This window comes from Oncorhynchus nerka, linkage group LG15 (assembly GCF_034236695.1).
Source record: "Oncorhynchus nerka isolate Pitt River linkage group LG15, Oner_Uvic_2.0, whole genome shotgun sequence".
Lineage (NCBI taxonomy): Eukaryota > Metazoa > Chordata > Actinopteri > Salmoniformes > Salmonidae > Oncorhynchus > Oncorhynchus nerka.
This window is the reverse complement of record NC_088410.1, coordinates 62,864,364-62,881,446: the sequence shown is the minus strand read 5'-3', so window position 1 is coordinate 62,881,446 and position 17,083 is coordinate 62,864,364. Positions and strand designations below refer to the sequence as shown.

General features: G+C 45.0%; 1 pseudogene; it reads right to left on the bottom strand.

The window, feature by feature from the left end:
- Positions 1–4,805: 4,805 nt before the first annotated feature.
- On the bottom strand, positions 4,806–8,081 carry LOC115143691 (single-strand selective monofunctional uracil DNA glycosylase-like; annotated as a pseudogene).
- Positions 8,082–17,083: the final 9,002 nt, after the last annotated feature.

The window sequence follows — 17,083 nt, the reverse complement described above, 5'->3', positions numbered from 1 at the left end:
GAAATTATTTTTACATTAGTATTCAGACCCTTTGCTATGAGACTCAAAATGTCGCTAAGGTGCATCCTGTTTCCATTGATCATCCTTGAGATGTTTCATCTGTGGTAAATTCAATTGATTGGACATGTTTTGGAAATGCACACACGTATCTATAAAAGGTCCCACAGTTGACTGTGCATGTCAGAGCAAAAACCAAGCCATGAGGTAGAAGGAATTGTCAGTAGAGCTCCGGGACAGGATTATATCGAGGCACAGATCTAGGGAAGGCTACCCAAACATTTCTGCAGTATTGAAGGTCCCCAAGAACACAGTGGCCTCCATCATTATAGAAGAAGTTTGGAACCACCAAGACTCATCCTAGAGCTGGCCACCCAGCCAAACTGCACAATCCGGGGAGAAGGGCCTTGGTCAGAGAGGTGACCAGAAACCCGATGGTCACCCTGACAGAGCTCCAGAGTTTCTCCAGAGTTCCTCTGTGGAGATGGCAAAACCTTCCAGAAGGACAATCATCTATACAGCCTGCTTGGAGTTTGCCAAAAGGCACCTAAAGGACTCAAACCATGAGAAACAATATTATCTGGTCTGATGAAACCATGTTTGATCTCTTTTGCCTGAATGCCAAGAGCAACGTCTGGAGGAAACCTGGCACTATCCCTACGATGAAGCATGGTGGTGGCAGCATCATGCTGTGGGGATGTTTTTCAGAGGCAGGGACTGGGAGTTCTGAGAGATCCTTGATGAAAACCTGCTCCAGAGTGCTCATGACTTGAACGTTCACCTTCCAACAGGACAACAACCCTAAGCACACAGCCAAGACAACGCAGGAGTGGCTTCGGGACAAATCTCTGAATGTCCTTGAGTGGCCCAGCCAGAGCCTGAACTTGAACCCGATCAAACATCTCTGCAGAAACCTGAAAATAGCTGTAGAGCGATGCTCCTCACCCAACCTCACAGAGCTTTTCTGCAGAGAAGAATGGGAAAACGACCTAAATACAGGTGTGCCATGCATGTAGCGTCATACCCAAGAAGACTTGAGGCTATAATCGCTGCCAAAGGTGCTTCAACAAAGTACTGAGTAAAGGGTCTGAATACTTTCCATTTTTTATTTTTTATTTATTTGCAAATATTTCTAAAAACCTGTTTTTACTTTGTCATTATGGGGTATTGTGTGTGGATTGATGAGGGGAAAAAAACGATTTCATACATTTTTAGAATAAAGCTGTAACGTAACAAAATGTGGAAAAAGTCAAGGGGTCTGAATACTTTCTTGTGACTCCCTGTTGGCCCAGCCAACCTTAGTTCATGGAGATGATTCGCCTACGGGGACCCGTGGAAACTCCCGTTGCGCAGGGACCTGTTGTCCCAGGTTTGGCAAGCGAGGCCAGAGATTTGGTTCCTATGGGCCTGGGCTCTAAGAGGGCCAATCTGATGGCTAGAGGTTAACCTCCAAGTGTTATAGTTACCATTCAGTCTGCAATGGTGCCCGCCACAAGAGGGCTGTATGCGTATTAGTGGCAAGCGTTTGAGCTCTTTCAAACATTCTGCACTTTAAAGGTGTACATAGCCGCTGTCTCAGCGTGTCATGTGGGAATTGACAGGACCCTGGCTCACCACCTGGTGGTGCGGTTCCTAAAGGTATATGTCATCTCAGACCGGTCTCTAAACCACCGGTCGCCCACATGGGAGTTGCCACTAGTTTTGGAGGCACTGTGTTCGGCCCCCTTTGAGCCTCTGGATTCGGTGGATCTGAAGATCCACTTCTACAAAACATCCCTGCTCAGGACTTTAGCCTCGGCTAAACCTGTTGGGGACCTACACCCTTACTGTACTAATTTAGCCCCGGGCAAATCTAAGGGGATGTTGTGTCTAAATGCAGCCTTCGCCCCGAAAGTCAATGCTATGCCCTACAAGTCCTTAGCTTTTGAGCTATTTCCCTTTTTCACCTCCTCCTTTTGCTTCTGAAGAGCAACAGAGGTTACAGGCCCTGTGTCCCGGTGTGAGCTTTACGCACCTACATTGAACAGACCCGGGATATCCAGTTATGTGACCAACTTCTTGTCTGTTTTGCTAATCCAGCTCGTGGCAGGGCGCTCTCTAAGCAGGATCTCTCTCACTGGATTGTAGAGGCTATCTCCCTGGCATACAGCAGCAAGGGGCAAGGGTGGCCTAACGGTGTACGCGCCCACTCCACCAGGGGTCTGGCAGCATCTTGGGCATTGTTTAAAGGGTTGCCTGTAGGAGATATTTGCGCTGAGGCGAGTTGGGCATCACCACACACCTTTGTGAGGTTGTATCGTTTGGATGTCACTGCTCCCAGTATATCACACAGTGTGCTTACGGCTGCGACAGGGGAAAGTCACTAGGCAGCGGGCCATGTTTGCAATACCCAGACTGACGCATCTGGTGGGGTCAGATTTGGGTGGTCTGCCATGGGGAATTTCATTTAGTATCCGTTGGTGTCAGCTTGTGGCGTGATTATATTCACCATAGTGTGTTGTACCAAAGTTGACTGACTGAAAGGGAACATAACAATATGACTATAACTACTGTTCCTTGAAGGAGGGAAACGAGGTACAAAACCTGTTTGGCCCCACACCACCCATTCCTAGGCTGGGTGGGGCTTTACCTGCTTTCCACAGGAAAACTGCTATGAACATTTATGTAAAAAATACATGTTTTATGTTTCTGAATGATTCATCATGCTGTTTTGTTGACATTATGGCCCTGTGATGCTCGATTTGAGCAGGGCGTTCTTCCCTAACCACTTTTGCCCGGCGACGTGACGGCCCATAGCACGATTTACCCTGGTTCAGTCTAATTGAACTTCCTCAGTGCTACTTAACGCGGACCTAAGTTCAGTTTTGAGATCCACCAGCATCACTGGTGGATTGGGTTAGATAGGGTGGATTGGATTTCTGACTGGTATTGGAACTGTGACTACGGGCAGCCTCTCCCCACTTGGCTCGATGGGATATGTAGTGATTTTGCCAACACAGACATATGTACACAATCTTGTAACCTTAACCTTTTCTAAACTGACTATCATATTTGCTGATTAAATCAGACTTTAGTAATATAATGAGTAATACCGGAATGTAATGAGTTAATTGACATGAAAACTAGAGAAAATTGCAACTCTACTGAGCCCAATGACTACAATGAATGGCTAAGTTACTTCTGGAGCTGGAGCAACAAGCAAGCTACAAATACCAAGTCAAACACATGTTGAAGGGATCCATCTTGAAATGGCAAATTACGCACTTGAGAAACAACCGCATCGATTAAAGCATTAGACTGGACCATATTTGAGGAGGTATTTTCTTCCCTCATTTACCATAATGCTGAATGTACCTATGTGTGTCTTACCTATAGGTAACTGCCAAAATAAAGGAAACACCAACATAGTATCTTAATAGGGCGTTGGGCCACCACAAACCAGAACAGCTTCAATACACCTTGGCATAAGTTCTACAAGTGCCTGGAACTCTATCGGACGGATGCGACACCATTCTTCCATGAGAAATTCCATTCTTTTGTGTTTTGTTGACGGAAAACAGCGTCTCAGGCGCCACTCCAAAATCTCCCATAAGTGTTCAGTTGGGTTGAAATCTGGTGACTGAGACGGCCATGGCTTACATCGTTTTCATGCTCATCAAACCATTCAGTGACCACTCGTGCCCTGTGGATGGAGCATTGTCATCCTATGGGGGCATAGCCATGGTAACCTAAATAATGGCCTGACCAGCTTCCATTACTGTGGCAGTTACCTGTATGAGCAACATTTGTGTGTCAAAACAGATGTATGGAATACTGCGGCATAAAACAAACCCCTCTATTGTCAGCCACCATCTTGCCAGGCCGTTTTCTCTCCACAGCACAGCAGCTGAACTTCACCCAAACCCACAGCCAGAGCCCATACCACAGCACACAGGGGGGTGCTTAATGTGGAGTGAGTGTGTGTGTGTTTGTGTGTGTTGTACTGCAGGACTTTAATCCACAGATCCGCGTCCCATTGGCAAGGCTCATTGAGCTAATTAATAATGTGGCACAAAACAGAGCGGGATGGGAGTCATTAGGGAGCTGCAGCTGTGCTCTCTCAGCCCTGTGGTGTTGTGCCAGTGTGTGTTTATTGTGTGTATGAGAGAGATAAAGAATGCAAAGGAGCTTGTGTGCGTTTTTGTGACTGTATTATATGAAAGTGTGTGTGTGTGTGTGTATGAGTGAGCGTGGGGGAGGATGTGAGAATGCACACATACATGACTACATGTGTCACGGCAGAGACGAGAGTTCAGATAGAGTGCCTGCATTTGAATGTATGTGACTTTGAATGTGTGACTGCAGGTGCTTTGAAGTAAGAGAGTGAGAGAGAGAGAGAGAGAGAGAGAGTTTGTGTGTGAGAGAGAAATAATGGCCATTTTACAGACACCCAGTCCCGCCTCACCAAGTCCTCCCCAGACAGACACGTCCTCCTGACAAACTCAGTTAAGATGGCAGCCCCTTTCCTCTCTCTCACACATGCACCCTGCAGTGGAGAGGGCCGCAACTGGTGTGTATGATGTATTCATTATCCAGGATCAAGACAAACAACATCACACCACAAACTCCAGGTGACTGGGAGACATTGTTCTTCGAGTCAAAAGAGAGTATTCATGGAAGTCCTTTACACTAAAGTTGCTTATGACAGTGCAATTTAGTTACACCATTCTGTTAGCATGTTGTTACACAGCACCACTGTGTAATGACTCACTAAGCCATAGCGTATAATAATAATAACCGGCTGATCAAAAAAAATCTAATAATGAGAATGCAGTATATATTCCATTTATTGCCTTACAAAATAATTGCAACATAGTGGAAATTAGTTCATGTGCAAAAACATTCATTATAACAATGCCAGAGAAAACACAAGGCAATGAGAAATGTACATCTATTTAAAAAAAAAACATGGACAAGACAAAAATCTTTAAAACAAAACACTAACTTCAAGTACAAACTAAAGTACATCACAAACCCATAGTATAAGATGAATCCCATGCATATAGAAAAATATAATTCTTATTAAGGGACCACCTGATTTAGGTTCACACACACACACACACACACACTTGATCACCCGCTATGTTGTTCAGAATGGTGTGTAAGGGAGGAAGCATCATTGGAGAGGAGCCTGCAAGGAGGACTGTACACTTGAGCCCCTTTTCCATTACAAGCTTAACCTCCATTACAAGCTTAACCTGAGTGGTATAACAACATAGTGCAAGAACATTTGAGTGCCCTTTATATCATCAACAAGGGCTTATTCTTATTCATACATGACCTAATGGGGTGTACGTTACAGAGAGGGCTTTACAAGTACTATGCACTAGAGTGGGTAAACAGTAGGACATTGACAGTCAGAACTTTCTTAGTAGTAATGGTAGGTTGCCAACAGAGGAAGAGACTGCAGAAATCCTTCCAAGATGTAACAAAGGTAAGGACAGGGCATCCACATACATACAGCATCAGCAAAGGTCAATCGTTGGCTTGAACATGTACTAAATTGGTCAAAGGAGAAACATCGCTATTGCAATGCTGTTACAAAAAAACGGAAACTAGTCTACATTCACTCCCAATTTGCAAACCACTGCTGAGACCAAGTGGGAAACAAGAACAACTACCATAATGACCACAAGAAGGACCCTGGTTTAAATTGAGAGTAAGATGTCATTAGCCTCAGGCTAAATCAGTGGTTCCCCAAACGTTTTCACTCGGGCCCCGTTCCTCATTGGGGAACACCCCTGCATATATATTTTTTTTGGGGGGTGGGGGACATGCCCCTCCTCCCGAACCCTCACGTCCCCCCCAAGGATCACGCCCCACTGGGCTACATCATGAAGGCAACATAAAGTTATGGCTCTTCATAATAGCGGGTCATTATTGGTAACAAGCTCTGCTGTTTGAGACTGGGTGAGGGAATAGAAAACTCATTAGGAGGTGTGATTGACAAACTACGTTTACCTGGAATATGTAGTGAGGTATTTCTTAGCCAGACCTGGGTGTAATTGCTTCAAGGTAATATGCTACAGAATGTCCTCACAAAGGTCAGAGGTCAGAGACAGGGCAGCTGTCTACATGCTGTGAGGCAGTACACACCACAGTGAGGTAAATACAGACATTTATCTTCTCTGTAATGGATATAACAGGATCTGAGGAGAGTCATTGTGATGCAGTATGCTTCCACATGGCCTATAAACATGAGAGCTCTGGGGGAAATGCTGCTCAACCGGGAACTGCTGTGTGAGAGGGCCTGGGAGAGCAGAGAGGCAGGACAACACCATCTGACAGCAATGTTACAGCAGAGTGATGAGTCATTGAACAATTTGTAAACACAATGTGAGTGTGTTCAAGTTAAGGTACAGTGGAGGATAGTGATCCCATCAAACATAGCCCGTAGATGCTGATCTAAGGCAACTCCTACCCCCAGGCCAGCAAACTGCATTGTTCATGGAGGCAGCTTGGCTAGAGGTTATGTGCTCAGTAGGGATAGGACGCCTTGTTCCTCCAGTTTGGCCTTGGACACCGCCTCCCAGCAGAGGAGTGCATGATGCCCTCCACTCGTACCTCCATGCCCGCAGCTTGCTGCTCTGCAACCCCCAATCACCATGGTCACGCCCAGGGCAGCCACGGCCTGGCACAGTGCTATGTCACAGGGGGCACAGGAGGGCCTCACATTCCCCAATGACTAGCTCGGGGGGGCATCAGGTTCTTGCCAGTGGTACCCATGAACACGTGGGCACGGGTTGTGTACGAAGAAATGGCAGAATAATATAGCTGGCTCAGCACACAGCTTGCGGAAGAAGTTCCAGAAATGGGTGACTCTCACTTCCCTCTGAATGCAGGCCATGCCTTTAATTAGTCACTTTGGATGCTCCGAAGGGGGATGTCCCACCTCACCAGTGATCTTCAGCCAATCATGGGCATGGTTCACCTTACCAACGGGGACCTGAGAGCAGAGGACTGATGATTAGGTGGATAATAATACAATACTCTACTTTACCTTGAATTTGATCAGATTCAAACAGAGTGGACAATGTTATTTAAACATTCTTCATGTGTACCCTTTAATATCCTTTTCATCCCAATTCCAGACCTTTTCATTCTGCAATGGTGAAGATGAGAATTACCAGTATTCATACATGATAAGAGTTTACATTATCCTCTATCAACCAAAATCTCCACTATTTACCTTTTGCCACTTACAATGACCTTGGAAAGAATGCAGAGTAGAGGGGCCTTGAATGGAAGAACTAGGCTAACAAATCACGAGCATTCCAGTGGCAATCCACGACCTTGGAAAGAGTGCAGGGTAGAGGGGCCTTGAATGGAAGAACTAGGCTAACAAATCACGAGCATTCCAGTGGCAATCCACGACCTTGGAAAGAGTGCAGGGTAGAGGGGCCTTGAATGGATGAACTAGGCTAACAAACCACCAGCATTCGTTGACCTGCTTGCACATCCTTACCCCGGCCTGAGCCATGCCGAAGCGTCCCGGATTCATCAGACAGACGCGGCTGACAGCCGAAGGGAATCGTCTGTCCGCAGCAACAGTATGTCTAATCGAAGCAGCAGGGCAGTTCACAGGCATACGCCAGTGGATTGTAGCGCACGGGCTCACTAAACGACAGGTGGCGAAGGTGAACTTTCAGCTCCAACTCCACGTGCAGAAAACCGGAGGCTACCATGGAACCGTACAACATTGACCACCTGACCCAGTGTGAGTGAACAAATGTGGTTCTCCTCCGGTTTGTCCTTCTCCACAACTCCCTTTCCATCTCTGCAAAGAAAGCAATGGTATTTAGTTTATTAATGGGAGTGCTAACTCAGTTAGCCCTCAACGTTAGTGCCTATTACATTCAATATCCACATACACAATTACGAGTTATTTTAAAGTAGGCATAACAGTGATTTATGCGCAGCTCTCTTATACCAGAACGGTTGCATTACTGTCTTTAAAACAGCACCTTTGTCGCTCTGTACCTTTGGGGTTCATGTCTGTTCATCCTGAACGGATGTTTTCCGGCAACAAAGCCAAGCAATTGCATTCTGGGAGTGGTAGTTCCACGCAGATAGGCTACTAGCCATTCTGAACGAGGTGGTGCTTTTTGTTTTATGTAAACAGCACCACCTACCGTTGACTGCACTCATATCAAATGGCATGTTTCTCCGGGAACACAGAAGTATGCCTATTTTATCCTGTTTCAAAGCTCAATGGTTTTCCGTCTCTGATAAGAGTGTCCTCGGATCTGTACAGAGACAGGTTCGACAAGACGACGCACACACACTTAAATAGGTAACACTACAAACAAAAGCTATAGTAAATATGGGTAGTCTGTTTACTTGGAGCCATCCTCCCTCTCTCTCTTTATTTAATTTATTGGCATGTGAAACATATGTTAACATTGCCAAAGCAAGTGAAGTAGATAATAAACAAAAATTAAATTAACAATAAAAATAAACAGTAAACATTACACTCACATAAATTCCAAAAGAATAAAGACATTTAAAATGTCATATTATGTCTATATACAGTGTTGTAACAGTAAAATAAATAAACATCAATATGGGTTGAATTTTCAATTTGTTTGTTCTTCACTGGTTGCCCTTTCCTTGTGGCAACAGTACAGTGATGTACTGGGCCGTACGTGGGCTGTAGTGCCTTATGGTCAGAGGCAGAGCAGTTGCCATACCAGGCAGTGATGCAACCAGTCAAGATGCTCTCGATGGTACAGCAGTATAACTTTTTGAGGATCTGAAGACCCATGCCAAATCTTTTCAGTGTCCTGATGGGGAATATGTGTTATCCTGCCCTCTTCACAGCTGTCTTTGTGTGTTTGGACCAGAATAGTTTGTTGGTAATGTGGACACCATGGAACTTGAAGCTCTCGAGCTGTAGATAAGAATGGGGGTGTGTTCGGCCCTCCTTTTCCTGCAGTCCACGATCATCTCCTTTGTCTTGATCACATCGAGGGAGAGGTTGTTATCCTGGCAACACACTGCCAGGTCTCTGACCTCCTCCCTATAGGCTGTCTCATCGTTATCGATGATCAGGCCTACCACTGTTGTGTCGTCGGAAAACGTAATGATGATGTTGGAGCCATTGCAGTCATGGGTGAACAGGGAGTACAGGAGGGGACTGAGCACGCACCCCTGAGGGGCCCCCGTGTTGAGGATCAACGTGGCAGATGTGTTGTTACCTACCCTTACCACCTGGGGGCGGGCCATCAGGAAGTCCAGGATCCAGTTGCAGAGGAGGGTGTTTAGTACCAAGGGTCATTAGCTTAGTGATGTGCTTTGAGGGCACTATAGTGTTGAACACTGAGCTGTAGTCAATAGCATTCTCACGTAGGTGTTCCTTTTGTCCAGGTGGGAAAGGGCAGTGTGGAGAGCAATATAAATTGCATCATCTGTGGATCTGTTGGGGCGTTATGCAAATTGGAGTGGGTCTAGGGTTTCTGGGATAATGGTGTTGATGAGAGCCATGACCAGCATTTCAAAGCACTTCATGACTACAGATGTGAGTGCTATGGGTCATTAGCCATTTAGGGAGGTTACCTTGATGTTCTTGGGCACAGGGACCGTGGTGGTCAGCTTGAAACAAGTTGGGGTTTGTTATTAAAAAAATGTATTTCACCTTTATTTAGCCAGGTAGGCTAGTTGAAAACAAGTTCTCATTTACAACTGCGATCTGGCCAAGATAAAGCAAACCAGTTCGACAAATACAACAACACAGAGATACACATGGAATAAACAAACATACAGTCAATAATACAGTAGAAAATAAGATGTAAATACTGTATACAGTGTGTGCAAATGAGGTAAGATAAGGGAGGTAAGGCAATAAAATAGGCCATAGTGGCGAGGTAATTACGATATAGAAATTTAACACTGGAGTGATAGATTTGCAGAAGATGAATGGGCAAGTAGAGATACTGGGGTGCAAAGGAGAAAAATAAATAAATACAGTGTGGGGATGAGGTAGTTGGAATGGCTATTTACAGATGGGCTATGTACAGGTGCAATGATCTGTGAGCTGCTCTGACAGCTGGTGCTTAAAGTTAGTGAGGGAGATAAGAGTCTCCAGCTTCAGCGATTTTTGCAGTTCGTTCCAGTCATTGGCAGCAGAGAACTGGAAGGAAAGTCGGGCAAAGTAGGATTTGGCTTTGGGGGTGACCACTGAAATATACCTGTGGGTGCTGCTATGGTGACCAGTGAACTGAGATAAGGCGGGGTTTTACCTAGCAAAGACTTGTAGACGACCTGGAGCCAGTGGGTTTGGCGACGAGTAGGAAGCGAGGGCCAGCCAACGAGAGCATACAGGTCGTAGTGGTGGGTAGTGTATGGAGCTTTGGTGACAAAATGTATGGCACTGTGTTAGACTGCATCCACTTTGTTGAGTAGAGTTTTGAGTAGAGTAGGCTATTTTGTAAATGACATCGCCGAAGTCAAGGATCGGTAGGATAGTCCGTTTTACGAGGGTATGTTTGGCAGCGTAAGTGAAGGATGCTTTGTTGCGAAATAGGAAGCCGATTCTAGATTTCATTTTGGATTGGAGATGCTTAATGTGAGTCTGGAAGGAGAGTTTACAGTCTAACCAGACACCTAGGTATTTGTAGTTGTCCACATATTCTAGGTCAGAACCGTCCAGAGTAATGATGCTGGACGGGCGGGCAGGTGCGGGCAGCAATCGGTTGAAGAGCATGCATTTAGTTTTACTTACATTTAAGAGTAGTTGGAGGCCACGGAAGGAGAGTTGTATGGTATTGAAGCTCATCTGGAGGTTAGTTAGCACAGTGTCCAAAGAAGGGCCAGAAGTATACAGAATGGTGTCATCTGCGTAGAGGTGGATCAGAGAATCACCAGCAGCAAGCGCGACATCATTGATGTATACAGAGAGTATAGAGTGGGGTGCCACAATTGTGGCACCCCCATAGAGACTGCCAGAGGTCCGGACAACAGACCCTCTGATTTGACACACTGAACTCTGTCTGAGAAGTAGTTGGTGAACCAGGCGAAGCAGTCATTTGAGAAACCAAGGCTGTTGAGTCTGCCGATAAGAATGTGATGATTGACAGAGTCGAAATCCTTGGCCAGGTCGATGAATACGGCTGCACAGTACTGTCTTTTATCGATGGCGGTTATGATATCGTTTAGGACCTTGGGCATGGCTGAGGTGCACCCATGACCAGCTTGGAAGCCAGATTGCATAGCGGAGAAGCTACGGTGGGATTCGAAATGGTCGGTGATCTGTTTGTTAACTTGGTTTTCGAAGACCTTAGAAAGGCAGGGTAGGATAGATATAGGTCTGTAGCAGTTTCAGTCTAGAGTGTCTCCCCCTTTGAAGAGGGGGATGACCGAGGAAGCTTTCCAATCTTTGGGGATCTCAGACGATATGAAAGAGAGTTTGAACAGGCTAGTAATAGGGGTTGCAACAATTTTGGCAGATCATTTTAGAAAGAGAGGGTCCAGATTGTCTAGCCTGGCTGATTTGTAGGGGTCCAGATTTTGGTATTAAAGACTTGGTCAGGGACAGGTTGATAATGTCAGTGAAGACACTTGCAAGTTGATCAGCGCATGCCAGAACAGAGAAGAGCTTGGACTGGGCTGAGCGGGAGCTTTGACTGGGCCAAGAGACCAGAGGTGGCAAAGCTCTGGTTGGGGTGTAGGGTTTGAGCTTGAAGGTAGGGAGGGGTAGTTCCTCTTGCTGCTTCGTATGCAAGTACCATGTTGTTATATTGGATAAAAGCATCGGTTGGAAACCAGTGGAGTGTGAGGAGGAGCGAGGTGACATGGGTGAATTAGGGAAGGTTGAACACCAGGGAGGCTGCAGCTTTCTGGTTAAAACCACTTCTGGGAAAATTTGAATATTACATTGAATGAACTACAGGACAAAATGCAAACCCTCTAACCCTAAAAGGCCTGTGGTGTTGATGGTATCCTAAATGAAATGATAAAATATACAGACCACAAATTGCAAATGAATATACTTAAACTCTTTAAGCTGCTCTTCCTCCTGGGGAAGGCCTGCCCAATCCAAGACCTCTCCATCACAGTTGACAACTCCATGGTGTCTCCCTCCCAGAGTGCAAAGAACCTTGGCGTGACCCTGGACAACCTGTCATTCTCTGCCAACATCAAAGCAGTGATCCTCTCCTGCAGGTTCATGCTCTACAACATCTGCAGAGTATGACCCTACCTCACACAGGATGCCTAGACTTCTGCAACTTGCAACTTATTTTCTATGGATTCTTCAATTACATTGAGATGGTGTCTGACGAGCTGTTCCTTCTTTTTCCTTACTGTTTTTCTGTACTGTTTTAGTGTTTCACCACAGTGAAGGCTCAGATCTTGGTCTCTGTGCTTTTGGTTGGATAGGTTTCACAATTTATTTATATGGTTTCTCTCTCTCTCTCTTTCTGCAGACAAGTAATACAAAAATGTAAACTAGTAAAGTAAAAAATGGCATTTGGATCAACCAGTCTATAATCTTAATGAGCAACAAGGAAACAAAGGAGAAAGAAGACATACATGGCCAGTTTGGTGGCTATCAGGCTCAATTATAAACTGATGATTGACTTGTACAATTCTCTCTCTCTCTCTCTCTCTCTCTCTCTCTCTCTCCTTGTCCTTTGCATGACCTGGAACACGGAGAAAGTAGCATTAGCAAAGCTTTGACACTCATAGCAAGATGGTAGACGAACCCTGCCATCGATCTTTGATGTTACTAATGGCTGCGCAATTAGTTATTACTGACGTGTGTCAGTGTTATCTCCTGTCCTCTGAGACTCCAGGTCAAAGGTTAAACACATTGCTACAGTTTTTTTATTAGTGACATTTATGCAATTACTGTTGGCATTAAAAGCTTCCTATCTGCAAAACAATACTGTGGTAAATACTACATTTTTGTCCCCAAAAACACTACACTTTTTTAAAAATATCGTAAATACTACAGTATTTAATAAGCTTATACACTGCCCATTCCCCTCCCCTATATCACAGTTTGTGCCACCCATAACCATAACCTACATATATACAACTATAGACCATATATTGTGTTCCCTACAGGTTATAGAAAAAAGCAGAAGCTCTGAACTATCCTATCGGCAGGGTAGCCTAGTGGTTAGAGCGTTGGACTAATAACCGAAAGGTTGCAAGTTCGAATCCCCGAGCTGACAAGGTACAAATCTGTCATTCTGCTTCTGAACAGGCAGTTAACCCACTGTTCCTAGGCTGTCATTGAAAATACGAATTTGTTCTTAACTGACTTGCCTAGTAAAGTAAAGGTAAAATCAGACCCAAGTCCCACCTGCCTACAGGTTATGGAAAATGTGCTCTTTTAGTATTCCTCCTGTATGGAAGAGTCCGCAAAAACACTACAGTAAAAACTACAGCATACTACAATCTGCAAAAACACCACATTACTATAGGATACGGTATATTACAGTTTTCTTTTACTACAGTATATATACTATAGTTAAATACTACTGTATACTACAGTATAGTCTGCAAAAACCCTACAGGTGAATACTATAGTATGTATACCATAGTATACTATAGTTTGTAGTTTCAGCTTGTGAAATATTGCCATGCTCTGAACCTTCCCACATGAAGAAATACTATTCAGTATTTGTCTACAACATCCTGTAACTGTTTCATAGGCGTTCTGGACCATCTGTGCAAATTCTAGGTGACAATACACTCAACTGAAAATGGATCAATGTTTCTACAACACTTTCTTTGCACTTTTATTCATGGCAGTGGTCCACAGTTTTTTGAACAATAATTGAACCACTAATAAAGTATAACAAACACATTTTTAACACTAATGGCGTATGTTCAAAGGTGATGTAATTATTTTCCGTATTGATGATTTATCATAGATTTTTCCTTGTGGGTGTATCTTCGGTTTTTTATGTTGTACATCTCATGATCCTCTCTTCAATGCAGAGATACACAAACCAGCGAAAGAATGCTGAAGAAAAACAGGAGAGACAGAAAGAGAGATATACACCTGGAGGAAGAGTAGGACATGGGGGAAATTGAAAAATAGAAAGAGAGGGAGGGAGAGAATGCAGTAAAGGAGTGACTGGGAGAGATGACAGGAGTGTTACATTTGAGACCAGGGCTCCAGCTCCTCCGTGCAGCCCGTCTGGTGCTGTTGCCATGGCAGCAGCAGCAGCCCTGTATCCTGTATCCGCAGCACAGGCAGAGAGCCTGCAGTCCCCAACAACACACACCCCTCCCACGCCTGACCTGCAGCTGAACCTGAGTGAGGTCGTAGGTCGATGGCTGGCAGCATATGGAGGACAGTGAGCAATGAGTAGGGGATAGAGAGAAGGAGGGAGTGAGAGAGAAAGAGGAGTATGTGCCACACAGATGGGGAGAGGGAGGGGGGACGGGGACTGAACAGAATCTAATTATCATACAAGGAAAAGATGGTATTGACAGTGGAAGGGTTTTTGTTTGTTTCGCCATGAAAAAAGAGACTTCCTATCTCTTGTTTTCCTATTATTATTTGAGGGGTGGGATGGCCATTTTTGCTTATTCAGTGTTCTTTATGGATATGTGCAGGTGTTTGAAGAAAGGGGTTGAAACATAGCAAATCGAAATACCGACAGACACTTCAATCAATTTAACCATGGATCATTTAACCCCCGTGTGCATGTATCTCTATGAGTGTGTGTTGGCGTCTTCATGTTGAAGATGAGTGAGGATGGAGGAAGCATAGGTGATGACTTGTTCCTGTCCACCTGACTGAAATGATTTTGCCTGCATGTTTGAACTCTTGTCATGTTCTGTTATAATCTCTACCCGCAGCCAGAAGAGGACTGACCCCATTTGTCTTGGTTTCTTCCTACAATGTCTCACAATGGTGTTTTGAGATATCAGCGATGTACACATTTAAATTTGATTTGCTATGTGTTGTTCAAGATGAGTGAGGATGGAGGAAGCATAGGTGTACCTGTCCTGCATGTCTCTGTTCTGCGCCTGTGTATGTCTCATTGTGTGTGTGTGTGTATCGTAAGTGTGTTTGCATTTATTCATGTCTGAATGGCACACTGTTAGATGAGCTCGCTTGATAGATGGTATTTAAACATCTCCCTGTAATTTCCCCTATCAAGCTCAGGGGGTCTGTGTGTGCCTGTGTGTGCCTGTCGGGTGCCTGTCGGGTGCCTGTGTGTGGGTGCCTGTGTGTGGGTGCCTGTCGGGTGCCTGGTTGTGGGTGCCTGTGTGTGTGTGCCTGTCGGGTGCCTGTGTGTGGGTGCCTGTCGGGTGCCTGTGTGTGGGTGCCTGTGTGTGGGTGCCTGTCGGGTGCCTGTGTGTGGGTGCCTGTGTGTGGGTGCCTGTCGGGTGCCTGTGTGTGGGTGCATGCCTTTTGGGGGCCCTAGGCGAAATTGGCGGCAGAGAGAAACATGGGCAATTTTACAGGTAATTTCCTGCAATTCTACACATTTTGCCATGACTAACAAAATCAATAGGGTCCCCTGGAGGTCAGGGTGTTTTGTAAAAAAAAAAGAAGTTGTCTATTTTGTATTTAAAAATGTTTTTTTTCAAGAAATCATATAACTGTTTGACAACACTGTTTGTAAGCTTTCAAATGATATCAAACTCAACCGCTTCTCTTTTGGATGAAGACATGGGCGTCTCATGGTAGGGTGGGATATGCAAACGGACCAACTTTGAGCCCATTTATCTCCTGCATTCTGGTCCAGAACGTCACTTTCTAACCACTTCCACCATGTGCAAACATGTACGGAAGGTTTTGTTCAAATCAAATGGGGTGCAGTCAGGGAGTGATTGATATCGCATGGAATGACCCTATAGTATAATAGTTTACTCCTCTCTAAGATATGAATGAAGTGATGCCCTACGGTCTCTGTCAGTGTTTCTATCTGTTCTAGAGGTCTTAACCGGATCTTATCCAGGAGGGACTTGGATACAAGGGGGTCAAGTGAGTTCACCTTTGACTCCTCACCTTACTAAGGGGTCATAGCTGCAGGTCTGATTGTGAAGTGTCCTAATATTTAGACATACACAGTGTATACATCATAAAGTGTATACATATCTTGTTTTGAAAATAACGATATGGTCATCATTAAAATAATAACCAAATGATCATTGTAATCACCCTTCAGTCATTGTAATCAGTCATTAACAACAATATTCATATTATTAACAATAATATCATATTGTTTCATTATCATCAGTAGCAATAATAGGCAGGGTATTTAGTCAGTACTTGATCAGTAATAGCTGCTGTAAAACCAAGTATTATCGAAATTCTGAGGAAGCAGAGAAAGAAGAGGATAGTTGACTGGAGCCTCCATAGAAAATACATCACAGAGCGCCCTCTAGTGGCTTGCTGATATCTCATCATTACCTACACAAGGGCTGATTGTCAAGTGGTATGATGACAATGCAAAGGATGCAAGTGTCAGAGAATATGTCTCTCTCTTTCTCATTCACTCGTTGGCCTTCAGACATCTCCGTCATTCCCCTCCTGTGTTGGTCCCCCGCCACCAGATCCTCGGTCACGGGCCTCTAAACATGTTAGGGAGGTACAGGCAGACATCCACAGGAGCCTCTCCATCCATCAGAACACAGGCAATAACTTTAGCAGGGCTCCCTGGGCCAGTCTGGAATGTGCAATGACACAAAGCAACCACACACACACACACATGCACTAGTAGAATGGACACACGCACACACACATACAGGTAAGCCTCATTCCAAGGTATCTCACACGGGCAAAATGGTACTCAACCACACACGTATGCACACACACACACACGCACGCACACACGCACACACACACACACACGACACACACATCTCTGCCTCATTCCAAGTCATCATCCCATATATGCAAATACAACACCCTGCAGTGATGATCCCGATCGTCTACACACACACACACACACACACCTTCCCAACTGTGACCTCTAGAAGCTCTCCGACTAGAGGCTGGATGAGGGGCAGTGAGAGGGTCATCATCCGTCTGCCTCCCTGTGACCATGCCCTGACCCCAACCTCTAACCACACACAC